We start from the raw sequence: 18,073 nt of genomic DNA, 5'->3' as shown, positions 1-18,073 counted from the left end.
TAGAAAACCAAAAATTCTGGTTCAAGTCTCCAATACACCAAGCAAACCCATCCTTCAACACTTTCCAAGCCTTGCAAAGACACCTCCAAATGGGAGAGTCCTTGTTCTTAGGATAACTAAAACAGTCATATAGAGATGATCAGTATTTGGCATCCAATAATTGGACCCATAGCTTGTTTGGCTGCCGGAAAAAAGTCCAAACTAGCTTCCCAAGAAGAGCAATATTTACACAATAAGGATCTCTAATCCCCAAACCTCCATATTTTTTTGGAGTAACCAGTACCTTCCAACTAACAAGATTCAATCCTCTTCCATCAACTTGTCCTTTCCAAAGAAAATTCCTCATCATAGACTCCAATTTACTAATGATTCCTTTGGGAAAAATAGAGACCTGCATCTGGTACGTGGGAATAGTAGCGGCAACAGAATTAACCAAGCAGAGTCTACCAGCCCGATTGAGTAAACTCCCTTTTCAGCTTGCTAGCCTACTCCGAATCTTATCCAGGACACCATTGAAAGCTGAACGAGTCACCCTAGAATGGCTAAGGGTAACTCCAAGATACTTGCCCAAATCCTGGACAAATCTGATAGAGGATACCCCAGTGAAAACCTCTTTCCTTGTTGCAGAGACATTCTTGGAGCAAAGCGCTTTAGACTTCTCCACATTAATCTTCATCCCAGATGCTTTGCAAAAAGTCTCTAAAACCAACATCACATTTTGCACTTGTCTCTTTGTAGCTTTACAGAATAGAAGCAAGTCATCCGCAAACATTAAATGGGATATTCTTGGTCCCCCTCTAGAAATAGCAACCGGCTCCCACAAGCCCAAATCAACCTGATGACTAATAAAGCATGTCAGTCGCTCCATACACAACACAAAAAGATAGGGTGACATAGGGTCTCCTTGTCTAAGACCTCGGCTAGGAGTAAAGCCATTCAGACGACTCCCATTCTAAAGAATAGATAAGGAAGAAGCAGTGACACAATTCATAATCAAATTAAGTGTAGGAATAGGAAAACCAAAGCTCTTAAGGGTATGAGCTAAAAACCTCCAGTCAACTCTGTCATAAGCTTTCTCCAGATCAATCTTAAAGGCCAGTGTGCCTTTCTTTGATTTAGTCTTCTTCATAAAGTGGAGAACTTCTTGAGCAATAATGATGTTGTCAGGAGTTCCTCGTCCCGGAATAAATCCTCCTTGAAGCGGGCCAACAATCTCCGCAAGATGAGGACGAAGTCTATTAACAAGAACCTTCGTGATGATCTTGTAAACTACATTGCAGAGACTAATCGGCCTGAAATATTTCATAGATACCGGTGATTCAACCTTTGGAATGAGAACCAGTAAAGTCTCCAACATTCTCGGATCAAGAGTAACACCGGAGAATGCCTGCTTAACCATCTTCCAAACATCAAGACCAATGATCTCCCAATATTCTTTGAAGAAGAAAGCTTTAAACCCATCCGGACCTGGAGCTTTAAAAGAGTTCATGTGAAAAACAGCTGTTTTGACTTCCTCCATAGTAACTGGTGCCGTAAGATTATTGCAAGCTTCCTCATTCAGAGAAGGAAGAGGCACATCACTAAGGCAACCCAAATCAACATCATCCAAATGACAGAATAAGCTTTTATAGAAAGACTTTGCTTCTTGACTCAGAACCTCTGGATCAGTTTCCCACACTCCATCCTTGAGAAAAAGGCCATGAATCTTATTATGCTTCCTTCGCGCAAGAGTTTGAATATGAAAGAATCTTGTATTCCTATCCCCGAACCTTACCCACTGCTCTTTGGACTTTTGGAACCATAGGAGCTCTTCTTGCACTAGAGTATTATTATAATCATCAAGCAACTGTTGCTCTTTCTGACGCAAATAAATACTATCCACCACTTCCAAACGCTTTTGTAAATAATTAATCTGCTGCTCTAATTCACATTTCTTAACAAAAATGTTACCAAATACCTTCGAGTTAAACTCTAGTGAATTCTTCTGTACTTCTGAAAGCTTGCCATGAATTTCTCTATTACCAGACCACCATGACTGGTTCACAATATCTTTATACTCAGGATGAGTAGCCCAAGCAGCAACAAATCAGAAAGGTCGATTCCCTTTAGGCTGAGGACGACCTTTACAACGCACCAGAATAGGGCAATGATCAGACTGAAGCCTATTTAAAACTTCTGCATAAGCCTCTGGAAAGATAGATAACCAACTACTATTTATACAGACTCGATCAAGCTTTTTTGCCACGTCAACATAATTTTTCACCCTCCTGTACCAAGAAAACTGCCTCCCGATAGTCTTCAGATCAAACAAACCACTATCCCCTAATGAAGTAGCAAACATGTCTGCTCTTTGATGAGAAAATTGACAGCCCTTAGATTCATGAGAAAATTTGACTTCATTAAAATCACCAAGAACAATCCAAGGTCCTTGAAAAACCATGGATTGTGCAACAAGATAATCCCAAAGGAGAACCCTTTTATTAAATTGAGGACTGTCATAAATACCACTACACCTCCAAATTAAATTATCAAAGTGAACCTCAACAGTAACACCCCGATCAAAAGCATCAATGAACTTACAACAAACACCCTTCATAGAGGATAGAAACCAAATACCTCCCTTATGCCCCTCTGCCTCTACTATACCAACAGAGTGATACCCCAACCTTTCCCAAAATAATTTTAAATGCTGAAAAGGGGAGTGAGTTTCAACCACAATAAAGAAAACAGGTCTAAATTTCCTAACAAGTTCCTTACAATGCACCCGGGCTAACTTATTAGAAGCACCCCTAATATTCCAAACAATCATATTTAAACTATCCATAAATAATAGGGACAGAATAAATAAGAACATAAACTCTAAACAGAATCACCAACCTCAATAGGTGGTTTGTCCTGCGGTACTGGCACACTCTGATCCTCAATAATTGCCACCTTTGGACCCCCTGACACTGCACTTGCCATGCTTCCATCTACTAAGGTTTCCTCCGTTGTAACACCATTTTTATCAACTGGCGAGTTCTGCAAGGAGGAAGGCCGAGGACGCTTCTGTAGAGAAATTCCACGACGTGCAGGAGTTCTGCGCGATGGAGATGGCGCAATTTCATGTTTTTCTTGCTTCCCCATCCTAATGCCAGTTGATTTGCCTCCATCACCATGCAAATTGGGCCTTGGAACCCTTCTCGAACCAAACTTGTGCTGCTTTCCATCTTGGTCCTTCAAACCTGATGACTGGCCCATTGTAAATTTTTTCTTACGCAGCACTTGTTGCCAGCCCTCTCTATCATCCATGCATGCCTCATTAATAAGACCATCAGGCACGTGAGGAGCCAATGATTCCGTAACCACATCCTTCCCTTTAACAACTCCTAATTTCTCACCCAAATCACGAGCTTCTGATTCAGCCTCTTTTTGAATCTCATGATTGTTGTGTGGCACTAGTGTTGGGGCTTCATTATTTTTTCCATCACCAAAGTAATTTATGTTTCCTTCCAAGGACTCCTTCTCCATGCACAACGATTTATCATGCCCATACCGTGCACAAGTAGCACAAATCAACTGTAAACTCTCGTACTCCACTTCATAAGTCACACCCTCCACTATAATATGTTTGATTACAGGCAACTCAAGATTAATTTGAACACAAGCTCGGGCATATTTTCCTCTTTCTGCAAGCTTAGTAGGCAAATCTACTTTCACCGGAATCCCAATTGCAGAAGCAATTCGCAGCATTGCTTGTTCCTGGTAGCACCAAATTAGAAGTCCCGAGACTCGAATCCATACCAGCGTTGATCCAAAGGATTTTTCGCATGGCCTAAAATCCACATCCCATGGCTTTACTGCAACATAGTGACCGTCTATCAACCACGGGCCACCAAGAATGACTTTTTCACGATCCCCAGCAATATCAAATTTAACCAAAAAATATCCAAATTCCACATCCAACAAATCAAACCCTCCTTTGATGCGCCATACTATCCGGAGCTTATGCAAGAGAGCCGTGTAGCCATAATACTTATCCAGCACCTTGATCACAATGGCTTCCTTATAAGGTTCAGCTAGACAGCTCTTTGCCTCCTTGGTAAAACTGACACTTGGTGGACGAGAATCACCCTGCTTACCTGTCACCGTCGCGATACCATCCCCAGATAAAGACCCTACTAATGCAAAGGCCTTAGACTTTTCTGCACCAATGACTTTATCTCTAGAAGAGACCTTGGATGGCTTTCCTAACCCCTCTCGAGAAGAACCCTCCTTAACACCTGATACACACCCACCCACGCTCTCCCCCTTATCTCTTCCGATGGCATGGCCATCTTCCTCACCGTGTTTCACCCTCAACCGCTCGCCCCCGCTTTCTCCTTCTCTCATTCTCTTTGAATACGGAGTACGTTACAGCGTACGTTTAAATAAATTTTAAATTTAAATTTTAATATCATTTGAATCTATTCATTTCTTTTCAATTTTTTTTGCATATTGCATAAATACAAAACTAATAAATATTTCTAATTTTTTATTATATAATTATTGTTTTTAACAATATAATATTAATAAGTTTTATAATATATAATTATATTATTTTAATAAGATAAATATATAATTGACTAAAACATGGATTTTTTGGTTTTGGTCTAAATTATACGTTTTATCAATTACACTAATTAATTAAAAAAAGGATCTCATATAAAAATTATCACAAAATAATTTGTTTTGAAAAAATATAAAAAAAATAAGTGCTGATTTAATCTTTAATGTTTATGGTCAAAATAGAAATCGTCTTTTAACTTTATTTTTTATTTGAAATAGTCCTCAACGTTTCGTGTTGTATTAAAATTGTTCTTTTGAAGAAAATGATTTTCTAAATTTTAGAAATATTCCTCTTTGTTTTTTCCTATTTGGGTTTTGCATGAAACACTTCATTTGTCCCTCATAACTCAGACTTGGAAACAACAGAGGCTGTTCTAGAGAGAAGAGAGTAGGCGATTGCGACTTGTCTGAAGGAAGGGTCTTGCATAGTTACTTCGCTAGTAATCATAGAGTTGCATGAGGTATGGTTTCTCTTATTCCATTGACTCTGTGACTGTGACAAAGACATTTAGATTTTTTATTAATGAAGCGTCTCCTAGTAGTTAGTTTCGAATGTGAGTGTTTTAGTTGCATGTTTTTCGTTAATGATTAAATGGGGACTAAATGGGTTTGTAATGACACTAGGTTTTACTATGTTTGTGATATAGAGTGGTTTCTATATGGGTTTTTGTTTTCATTTCTACTTTAGTAATGTGTTGTGATTGTTATTGACTGATAGAGTGTTGGTGGAGAGGATGGGATATTTTAAATTGAAGCTCTACCATGGAGGTTGGTTTGGTTATGACAAAGGGCCATCACGGTATGTGGGAGAAGATACAACAATTATAGAAGGCATTGACTGTGATTGACGGTCCTTATTTGAAGCCTATGCAGAACTAAAGCAGTTTGGTTATTTGAGGACAATATCTAAGCATTATGGTACAAAGATCTTGAGGAAAATCCGAAGTTGTTTCATGGTAATGCATATGCACTTGCCATGTATAAAATAGCTTAATTAAGAGACCATCTAGAGTTGTTTGTTGTGCACAAGATTGAGGAGGATGGTGTGTTCCCTGAACCTGGTTACATTGATGTTCGGGGGTTCAGCGGGTTAGGCAAGAAGTTGACGGACAAAGAGTTGGTGCTGTATCTCACATGCCGAGGAGGGTCAACAAACAACATGAGGAGGGTCACAATGAGGCTGATATGGATGCCAGAGCTAATGATGGGGGGAAGAAGCAAACTGAAAGAAAGTTGCAAGCCTGTAAGAACTAAGAAGAGAGGAGAAGGATGTTGATGGGCAGTGAGCACAAAGAAACAAATGAAAAAAAAAAAGTAGACGGTTGTTCCATGTAAATAATTGAGAAAATTCCACTCCTGAAAAGATATTTAATCTATTTTAAATATTTTGTGTTAACTAATTTTATTCATTTTAAAAAAAATAAATTATTTTTTATAAAAATACTCTTTAATAAAAAATTTTATTTTTTATCATTAAATTTTGTTTACTAAAATATTTTTTAATAAATTATTTTTTTATTAATTAAATTATATTTTTATTAATTTTTTTAAATTTAATAATTAAATTATTTTTTTAAAATATCTTTTAATAATTTTTTAATTATTAAATTTTAATTTTACTAAAATTTTTGTTAACAATTATTTTTATATTTTATTATTAATTTTCTGATATTAATATATATTATTTTAACATTAAATAAAAAAATTTTATCACTCTTAATATGTATAACAATTAACATATGTTGATATCAGAAAATAATTTTATCAATATTTTTTTTATTTAATGTTAGAATATGATATTGAAAAATTAATAATAAAATATAACTATAATTATTAATAAAAATTTTGGTAAAATTATAATTTAATAATTAAAAAATTATTGAAGGATATTTTAGAAAAAATAATTTAATTATTAAATTTTTTAAAAATATATTTTGATAAAAATATAATTTAATCAATAAAAAAATAATTTATTAAAGGATATTTTAGTAAGAAAAATTTAATAACAATATAATAAAATTTTTGTTAAAGGGTATTTTTGTAAAAAATATAATTTATTTTTTTTTTTGAAAAAATGGATAAAGTTAATATTAATTAATCCAAAAAAATTAAAATGAAATAAAGAGGAGGTTTTTAAAAATTATAAAGGAGGGGAATGTACATTTTATAAATAGAAAAGAGAAGAGTGTTATTTTAGCATCTCTTAAGAGAGGTGAATGAAATTTTCTCTAAATAATTTTATATTATGTTATTTATCTAATTAATTCACGTTAGTGTTTTAAATTTTTAATTTTAGTTACGTGCCTCTATTTTTGGCAAGTTTTTCAATGGAAAAAGTACTAATGGTGTTGATGCATTTTGAGTGAAAATATAATTTAGCGAGAATGGAGATATATTTTAGAAACTTATAATTTAGAGTGAGTAATGGATATATTTTAAAATGTTTTTTTAATCTACTATGCAAAATTAGTTTTTTATAGACCTTGGAGAAAATATAATTTAGAGAGGGTGATGGATATTTTTAGAATTTTAGAATTTTTATATTTGATCAAAAAATATTTTTTTATTGACCTTGGAAAAAAATACAATTTAAAAAGAGTGATGTTTTTTTTTAAGATTTAATATTTTATGTTGGATCCAAAATAATTTTTTATAGATCTTGGGACAAAATATAATTTAGGGGAGAGTTGAGTATGATCGGTATGTTTTAAAATTTTATATTTTTTTATCTTCAACACAAAATTAGCTCTGATATATTTTAGTATAAAATATAATTTAAAAAGAGCGATGGATATCTTTTATATTTAATAATTTTATTTTGACTCAAAATAGTTTCTCATAGACTTTAGAGTAAAATATAATTTAGAGAAAACAATGAATATATTTTAGAATTTTAGATTTTTCATCTTCAATACAAAATAAGTGTTTATAGACTCTGGGACAAAATATAATTTAAAGAGAGTGATAGACATCTCTTAAAATGTTAAAATTTTTAATGTTTAACCCTAATAATTTTGCATAGACTTTGGGACGAAATATAAAATAGAAAAAATGATGTATATATTTTAAAATTTTATAATGTTCAACTTTAATTTGACACAACTTTTTAATAGAGCCAGTGACAATATTATTTAGAGAGAGTAATGGGAATGTTTTAAAATATTTATCTTTCACCAAAAATATTTTTTATAGATTATGTGACAAAATATAGTTTAGAGAAAATGATGGATATATTTTATAATTTTATAATTTTTGTCTTTGACCCAAAAAATTATAACTTTAGAAGATCATAATTTATGTAAATAAATTGGTTGAAAACTAATTTTACATGAATGTCCTGATTAGAAAATGCATATATTTCTTTCTTCTTTTTATATAATTTATTGCAGGTGTAACGAACTCAAAATTTATATGCAAATCGTTGCAGGATACAACGATTTACTATGGTTAAGAAAATTGAGTTAAACCGTTGTTGGCTACAATGAACCGGTAAAAAAGGGACAAATCATCATTGCATTTAACAAGATTAAGTATGTTACAGTAATTCGTTGCTGACTACAACGATTTAATAACGCATTTTAGTGTTATTTATACTCAACTTTTTTCTCAAAGTTTAAAATGATACAATTTTTTTACAGGTACATGACATGTTAAAATGTATGAAATAAAAGTGAAAAAAAAATAATGCATTATATCTCAAAAAAAAAAAAAATATTTAAGAGCAAGATTTTGTGTCCTTTTCATTTTATATAACTATGGCCTTTGCCTCTACAAAGATTGTATTGCGAAGGTCTGTGCATCTCACGCAGGTCCATCTTATTCAAGTAACAAGTTAGTCTAGGTCGACCATCCATCACTTTCATCAACGGGGGATTAGTGCTCAATTTCAGACTTGTATACCCAGGTCATCTCCTTGGGTACAAACTGCAACCTATTCATTCTTCAAATTTCATTCATTTTATAAACATCATTGACATAGTACTGCCAATTAAGATGTTGATTGACACAACAAGCAAAGACATAGCAACATGAAAGTCGAACTATCTCAAGAAAACTACAGTCATAGAAACTTATTGCCTGAGATTAACTATGTATTCTGTGCTATTGGGCATTTTGGGCATTTAAAAATCTTAGTGTTTGTCACACTGTCTCACTTGTATGTTTCCAGATGCTTGTTGATTTGTTTGCTATTGGTTGGTGGTGAATTTTGAGAAAACATATCATACATCCTTGAGTTGGCAAGTCTCAACCCTCTTTTGGATAAAATTTCTATTTAATCGATTAAAAATGTCGATGCACAAGAGTCGTAACTAGAAGGTTGTGCACCTTTTAACACGAAATTAATGCACTTAATGAGGATTCTCATTATGCTACCCTAACAAATGTTCATCATCAAATTCCAAGACCCATTGTCGGCAATATATCCATTTCATTCATTGAATGTATGCCTCACTCCACTCCTACAGTGGCTGGTAATGCAAGTTGTACTGCTATCATTGTAAGTGATCATATTAGGATATTCTAGTTCAATAATTAATACGAACTTAATGATCCTAAACAAGAATAACAAGTAAAGCACGACATCATACCGTATTCACTTTCCCTCAAGGTTTGTCTCTTCTTTGAAAGCTATTAAGTGCTGCCAAGGAAACTCGGTGCCATTACATTTCATGTCTGTGGAGTTGTCGAATTTCTGATATAAAAGCTCTTTTTTGTTTTGCAAATGTAGTTGCCCCTATTACCACTGGGTTTGTTATGACGTTGCTTGTCATGTGAATCTTTACAAATTGATGCCATATGGGAGATCGCCCTACTGCATTGTGTTCTAGAGCCCGTAATCTATAATGCTAGTCTTGGATCATCCTCAAATTGTTGTCTCTAATGCACCCAAAAGGACGACCATTATCCTAGTTTAGGGAGATTATGAACCCATCCTTGAGAGTCTCAATTTTATTTGAATTAAATAGATAACCAAACATGATTTGAGTATGTACAATATTAACCTATTGTTGTTATTCGCAGATAGGTTATTTGTGGATGATCTTTTCTCATTGGGTTGGTGGAGTTGTTCGTTGTGTTATTTTCTAGTGGAAGATTTTTCGGATTGGTTAGTGCATCTTTGTTAATATTAGATCTGTTTCTCGATCTTCCTACCATGTCTTTAGAAGCTTCCTTTTCGAGATTTCCATAGATAGCACCAATGTTCAAGTAGATTGTTCACAAGATTAATTTGAGTCAAGATCCCCAAAAAGAGGCTTGGTGATTGGTAGGATGGATGTTTTGGCTCCCAAGATTCATAAGAGATCGAGGATATACAAAAATTCTGTCGCGCAAGTCAAAATAATCTTTGAAGTAGGGTGTTATGGTTATTGGAGTATATTTTATGGTTTGCTCATATAATCACTTATCAGAGATGCTAGAAAATTTGGATAGGACGTGATTTGAATATGATTTGGTCTCTGAGCCGCCCATCCCATATCTAAGTTGGAATGGGGGTAACCTTTGTTGGGCCTTATAACGCAATCGAGAATAGTATTTATTTAATGGTTTAATTATTTTGTTGGTGTTTATAATTTTATGAAATTTTTAATTAAGTTTTTAATTTTTTTTTTTAATTAGGTCTTTGGACCAAAATTTTTTTTTAATTAAGTCTCTTTTGACAGTAATTAATTTAATTGTATAAGGACCCAACTAAGAAAAAAATTAATGCAGGGACTCAAATAAAAAGAAAAAAAAAATATAAGAACTCAATTAAAAAAAATTGGTACAAATACTCAATTAAAAAAAAAAGTATAAGAACTTAATTAAAAATTTCGTAAAACTATAAAAACTAACAGAATAATTAAACCTTATTTAAACATATACTCTTAGTAATTTAGATTTAATTTGATTAATGTGTATCCTTGGATATAAACACAGAATACAAACACGAGGTATAAACATAAAATATTTATGTTTACAAAAAAATTCAAAATGTCTATTACCCTTTTATTAAAGCAAAACCTAATAGTATCCTCTTTTCTATTTTCCAACATCTCCTCTTATCAATTTCTTCCATGTTCAGTTAAAAAATCAAGACCTAGATTCATCAAAAGAAATAAACAAAAAAAATAAATACTACTAAATTAAAAAGAATAAAAAAAATTAGATTCATCTCATGAAATTAGTTTTAATATTTGTTTTTCTTTTTTTTCATGCAATACTATTTTCTTTTCAATTTTTTTTATAATTAGCACCCACACATAGCACCATAGGCTAGTCTATTTTAAGTACAATCAAAACTGAAATAAAACATAAACTCAAGTAACAGCAAATCAAAGACAGAAAGAAACCAAAATAAAACAACACACACCGTACACATATAATAAGGCATGAATTTTTCATCGATGCATTCAAAAAAAAAAAAAAAACTAGAAAATTAGAAAAGAACCGTGGCAGAAGGTTGGAAATGTAGTGTTGTTTTCAATCTGGAGGCGTGAGAGAAGAAGAATGTTGTCTCGAATGTAGAAGAGGGGGCAAAAGAACGTCGTGTCAGATATGGAAGAAAGAACCATCGAATATGAGAATGGTATAATATCATCTTCAATAGAGAATTCATTTCAATCCCTATTTATGATCTATATATTATAGAAAGTAATTTTATATCAGTTTTTACGTCAAATAGTTAATAAAAATTCAAAACATCTCTCTTTTTCATTAGAAGAAACTAACTTTAGTCTTTATTATGATCCCACTTAATTAATTAATTAAAATTAATATAGTTACTATATTTTTACAATAATATTATTAAAATTTATAAATTTAAAAATAATTTACTATTAAAAAATATTAATATTAAAAAAAACTAATAATTTCATATATAACAATAATACATAATATATAATTTGAAATTAAATTAATTTATAAAACTATTTATTATAAAAAAAAAACATAATAAAGATCTATAGTTGAGTACAAATATTATGAAATTAACATATGTATTCAATAAAAAAGGATTTTTATGCAAACAAATTTAATTAATTTTAATTTAATATAACAATATAAATAATATTTAATATTTAATTAATTTTTTTTATCAAAGATATGAGACTCGAATCCGTAACCTCTTAATTGAATATGGGAAGATTATGCCATTTGAGCTATTACTCATTGGCTATTATTTAATTAATTATCATTAAATAATTAAATCATATTTAATTTATTAATATAAAATTTTAATTAAATTAATTTAGCCATTGCAAAACTAGCCGTTGTAAAAATAGCCGTTAGAAACTAGCCATTACTATGTTATCGTTATTATATTAATTTTCACAATACTTGTCGTCAACTATAGAGTTTAATTATATTTTTCTTTGTATTAAATAATTTTACAAATTAGTGTAACCTCAAATTATATATTGTGTATTATTATTATATATGAATTTAGTTAATATTAATATCTTTTAATAGTGAATTATTTTTAAATTTAAATATTTAAATTACATTGTTGAAAAAATTAATTATATTAATTTCAAGTATTTTAATTAATTAATTAAGTGGGACCATAACATGGACTAAAATTAGTTCCTTCCAATGGAGAAGAGAGATGCTGTGAGTTCCTATTTACTGTTTATGACGCAAAAACTGACGTGGATTTACTTTTTATGACATGTGAGCCATAAACAGGAATTGGGATGGGTTCTCTACTAGAGAATAAAAAAGAAGAGAGTTCTTTCAGGTGGATCGAAGTGAGAAAAACTCTATTCATAGAGATTTGACTTCTTTCAACTATAACCAATGAGATATAAGCATGTGTTAACTAAATTAAAAAAAATTAAATAAATTTTGTTAATAAAATTAAAAATACTTTATATACATATATAAGATGACCATTACATAATATATATTTTATTTTATGTATATAATTATTTTAATTTTATTTAATTAATAATTTATATTAATTATCTAAATTATAATTATTTGTACTTGTATAATAATTCAAAAATATAATTTTTTATGGGTAACTGTGTGTGCTTATATCTTAAAAAAAATTTTGTCTCACTAAACACATAAAGTCCGTATGGTTAGTGAATGGATCCACCTATAGTAACAAATGTTTATTATTTGATTATTAAGATACAACTTTTTGAAAGACACGGTGGTACGGGAGTGGATCCTCTCCAGTGGAAAAAAAACTGGATGGTGTGCAGTGTTTAATCTAATCATTCATTATTCTCTCTCTTATTTATTTCTGGTCCCACTTATAGAATCAAAGATGAAAGATCACACTAAATTCTATCAAGTGTTAAAAGAACTGGAGAGGATCCATTTTCCGGTGGTACACAAATTGACAAAGATGACACGTATTTAGTGTATTTCCAATAAGTTTCGACACAAAATTTGAGATTGAGATATAAATTATTTTTACAATTTTATCTTCATTTTTTTTATTTTCAACTTTACCCTTTCTTCCTTCCTTCGTATCTCCTTCCCTCTTACAATTAGCACTCTCTTTCTTACTCCTTCCTTCCTTTTCTCTCACCATTGAAACTGTCTTTTTTTGTTCATTTTCTCTTACCTTCTATTCATGTTCTTCTCTCTTCTTTTCTTTCTCTTCTTTTATCTTCTCTTTCTATCTCATTCTTTTCCTTAGATTTGGGCTCATCTTCCTTCCCTTGATTGCTTCTGCCTTCGACTCCAATTTTACCTTACATCTTTGTTGCATTTCTCTTCTGGTGAGTTTTTTCTTTTGTAGATTCACGTTGTGCCATCAAAATTCTCTTTTTTGTTATCTTCTTCTCTTTTCTTTCTTTTCATTTTTTTTAAGTTAATGTTCTTGTTTTTTTATTTCTCCCCTCTTTAGAGTTATTGACATCAAATTTTTTAGTTATTTTTGTTTATTGATTTCTGATAAGTGTATGAAATAATGAATTTATGGTAATGCAGAGAATGGTAGCACCATGATAATGATGAATGATTTTTTTGTTTCAAAAAAAATTATTATGGAAGACAATATATACTTTTTTATAAAATTATTGTATCCTGTTTAATGTTTTACCAAACATAAATATATACATTAATAATTTGTGTTAATACCTTTAATGTCTATGTCTTTGTATTAATATCTTATAGTATCTTTCAATCAAACACAATAATAAATGTAACAACCCAATTTTCAATATGGCATGCTCGTATCAAAACATCAAGTGTTACCAACTTGAAATTACACTGACACTATTATTAATAATATCAAGCCTGTAAACGGGTTAAGGGAACTCGATTTTTATATAAAAAAAAATCTTCCTTAAAGATAACTCGCAAATAAAAAGAAACGCGAGATTATACAAACTAAAAAGATAAACAGATACATACAAAAACAGGATAATATATATATATATATATATATATATATATATATATATATATATATATATATATATATAGCACCTAAAAGATAAAAAAGTTAGTTACTCCCTCACAATTATGTACATATATACAATTCAAAATTTTTTCAGAGTCTGGACCATATAAGAAGCCTCTAATTTGACGTCCAGACTAGCCTAGTCTTCTAATCTGATCTCTTGAAACATAAAAGTGAGAGTCTAAGAAAAAAAACACTAAATTGGAGAGCTGCCAAAAGAAGATGCTAATGTCGCTACCAAATCGCTAACAGAAATCAAGTCCAAGATCTCTATATCCATCTCAAGATCCTCATCATCCTCAGAAGTCAAATTCACAATCTTTATCTCCTCGATGTCCTCGTTGTCAGATAATGATGACCTTTGATGTACTTTGGGGACTATCATCACTGTTGTCGCTTGCAGAAACTATACCACTAGGAGAAATTTGCTCAACTGTTGAGGACTGACCAGAAGCTGCGGCGAAAGTTTCGATAGGTTCTATGGTGAAATGGTCAGAGGAAGGAGTAAAAAGAGACTCTATCAACATATCCAAATCTACTGGAGGAGACTTAGGAATGTAGTCATCAGCGACAGGACCAAGCTCAGGTACTATCTGACCATCCTGCTGTGCTGGAACAAGACCTCCATGCATGTGATCAAAAGGATGATGGACAGAATCGAGATGTAACCAAGATAGCGGAAAAGCATATAGGGCATCAGGATCAAAGAGATGTGAAGCTAGCAGGTGCGAAAGGGATGATCTCTAACTACGTACTTACGGACTCGAGGCTTCGCGGCCACCACATAGAAGCTTTGAAGGATAACATCCTCAAACACATAAGGCTGCTCGAGTTCATAAAAGATGACATCCGTTTCCATCTGAAGCGGGGTAGGAAGATAGGGGATAAGAATGGGAGAGTTCTTAGTAGAGTCGGGGTTAAACAAGTTAATTTGCTTTTTATATAACGGATGAGTGTCCCAGATCAAACCGATCACAACAAAAGAACATAGGCAAACAACAAACAAAAGCAAACAGCAACATAGAACGAATTCAAAACACACAAGAGATATGTGCAAACAAGTATGATGCATGTCTAGCCTTAGTGCAGGTAATGAACTCATCCGTCGGTTTTTAACCCGCGCTCGATATTACATCCTTACGGACATTGTCTCTCGTTGCCATTGCTTCGGGGTATAGTGCCCGGTACACTCTGGGTTATAACGCCTGCATGCTCTTGGGCTATAGCGCTCGTACCAATCCCACGATTAAAGTGATGGGTCACACTCTTGGGCTATAGTGCCCTTACCATTTTTTGAAAAATCGCCGGATAAATCGATGACAAGAAGAGTAATTGGTGTAGCACTTCCAACCACAATTATTTCATCACATAATCAAATGCCTTTCAAGATATAACAATTCCTTATCTAGAATTCCACAATTTCTCTAAAATAATCAACTAAAACAGAGCGGGTCATGAGATTTAACTTTATAATAACTTTTTTGGAAATCTCAGAGTTATGTTTAAATTCTATAAATACTTTAAAAATGCATAAATATGCTCACTGGATTAAAATACATAAATATGCTTAAACTTTGAAAAATGGCATATTTTGCAAGTTACTTTAATTGAATTAATGTACTTTAAAATTACTCTAAATAACTCTGAACTTCTATAAAAGAGATCCAATCTTCACTGGTTACTTTATAAATTATTCAAAATATTATACGAATTTTGAAATACCCAAAACTTCATTAAAATAAGTAAATTGGATACGGTTCTTCCGTTTTCAAAATAAAACTTTTTTTTGTTTAATTAGGGTCATATTTTTTTCAAAGTCGTCTTCCACTTTAAACCCCCTTTCTTTTTGCAAACTAATTATTTTCTTCAAAAACCAAACTCAATTAATTTCAATAAAATTCATATATTTATAAATAAATAATTTTTATTTATTAAATCTTTCTCAAAAGCTAAACTTCTTCTCCTTTTTACTCGAAACCTCCGTTCAAAATATTCATTTTAGTTATATTTAATTCCAAATCAACATCCGACCAACAGAACTCAGTTACATACTATTATATAACTCATATTTTAGACAAGTATTCAATAACAATATCCCGGTTCCAAATTTCTCAACATGGCCGAATCACAACAACAATTTCAACAACAATTCAGGTAAAATTTCAACAGCCAACAATCACAAATTTGAAAAACAGACATCAACAGACAATATTCCAACCACATATATCAATTAATTCATAATTTTAACCGATTAACGAGTCAAACCTTACCTCTGTAAAACGTAGAACACACAAGATACCGGAGGAGGTTTCTGATCGGTCAAACGGAACAAAAACATCGAAAACTCGGTGGTTCTTCTCCTCCCTTGATTCGACCGAACTGGTTCCTGGCAAGGGCAGTTCCACTTCGCGATTCCTCCGAATAAAACGCACATCACCGTGTAGAAGAAGAAGATACGACCACTTCTATCGGAACAGAATTTTTTTGGGGGTCACGGATCTCAAAAATTCAAGCTCGGAAAGTCAAAAATCAACCAACATGCTCGCTTTTATCTCCATGCATGCCTCGGCTATTTCTTGAGGAAAGAGAGAGAATTGTGTGCTTTCATATAGCTTGATTAGTGACTAAGTGTCACTTAACCAAGGGGAAGGAGGCATGCGTCGCGACACGTAACGCATTAAGTGCTGCATGTCGCGATTTTATACTGTTGAGTCAGCGAGGGTAATTATTTTTAAATATTTTGGAAAGTAATTAAGGTAATTGAACATGGTAAAAACTCAATTATTAATTATGTCAAGTGGTGGTATTTAGTTAAAATAAAGATTGAGTAAATTACTAATGTAAATGACATTAGCAAAGCCAAATTTTTACAATTTTTTTTATCCAATATCAAGAGACCGTCTTTCGTCAAATAAAATTAAATAATAACATAATATTAATATTATATTATTATTTATTTTATTTAAAAATCGCAGAAAAATTATCATAGATAATAAAACCTAAAACTCGCATAAACGAATATATTGCAAAAACGAAGATGTTAGAATAAACATATACTACCGTATTCATATCTGCCATAAATATAGACACTAATCAAACAAGGCCTTAACACATACACATTGATGCACGCTATATAAACAAAGTTGAGATAAGCCTCAATGTAGTCCCTGAAGTTACACTCGAGCCTCATAGTAGTCCCTGAACTTAAAAGTTCCTCAGAGTCATCCCCGAACTTGCACTTCGGGACTCAAAGTGGTCCTTCCGGCAATTTCAGCACACGTGGCGCAACCAAAAAGCTTAGCTGGCAGCGTTGGTGACACGTGGGACTCACAACGGCTAGCTGATGTGGCAGAGTAAACTCTTCCGACTCAATTTGGTCCCTCAGGTGAAGTTAAAAACCTAATCCCCTTTTTTGAAGGCCACATTGTTCACTCTGCTGTCTCCTCATCGGTGCTGTGTTCTTCTGTTCTCCCTCTCTGAAGCCCGAAGGTTATGGCTAGCACGAGCAATGCAGCTGGGAGCTCGAACAATCCACGATCGTTTGGAAGCATCATGAGGAGAATGAACAGAAACAGAGAAGCTCGTTTGCCAAAAATGAAAAAAAAATCATGGGAAGCCTGGTTTCTCTGAAAGAGGTAAGCCAAAAATGAAAAAAAATGTGGTTCCTCTATTTTTTGATATTGTTGTTAATCTAATATTCACAAAAGTTCAGGCCGTTTTTTTCGATTGTAATTGGTGGTTATGAACGCCTCTGTTCTGTTCTCTGTGCTAGGGTTTGATCACTGCTAGCTTTCATAGTGGTTTGGCCAAGAAAATTGTAGAGTAGGAGTGTTTCTTGTGTTTTGATGATATGAAAACGTGTTCTTTATGTGTTAGGGTTTACTGCTCTTAGTGGAGGAGTTTCCAAACTGTTAATGTGTTTCAGGACAATGACTCTGATCAATGAATTTGTTAAACAGAGTTTGCATGATCACAGTAGAAGTAAAGATCTTTTGGGAGTTAAAATTTTTTGTAACTCTGATAATAGATTCTGAATTTAACTGATTTACCTAATTGCCTTTCTTTGTATTGGGTTGGTTCAGTTAA

Source organism: Arachis hypogaea, chromosome 16 (genome assembly GCF_003086295.3).
Source record: "Arachis hypogaea cultivar Tifrunner chromosome 16, arahy.Tifrunner.gnm2.J5K5, whole genome shotgun sequence".
NCBI classification, from domain to species: domain Eukaryota; kingdom Viridiplantae; phylum Streptophyta; class Magnoliopsida; order Fabales; family Fabaceae; genus Arachis; species Arachis hypogaea.
This window is presented reverse-complemented; position numbering follows the sequence as displayed.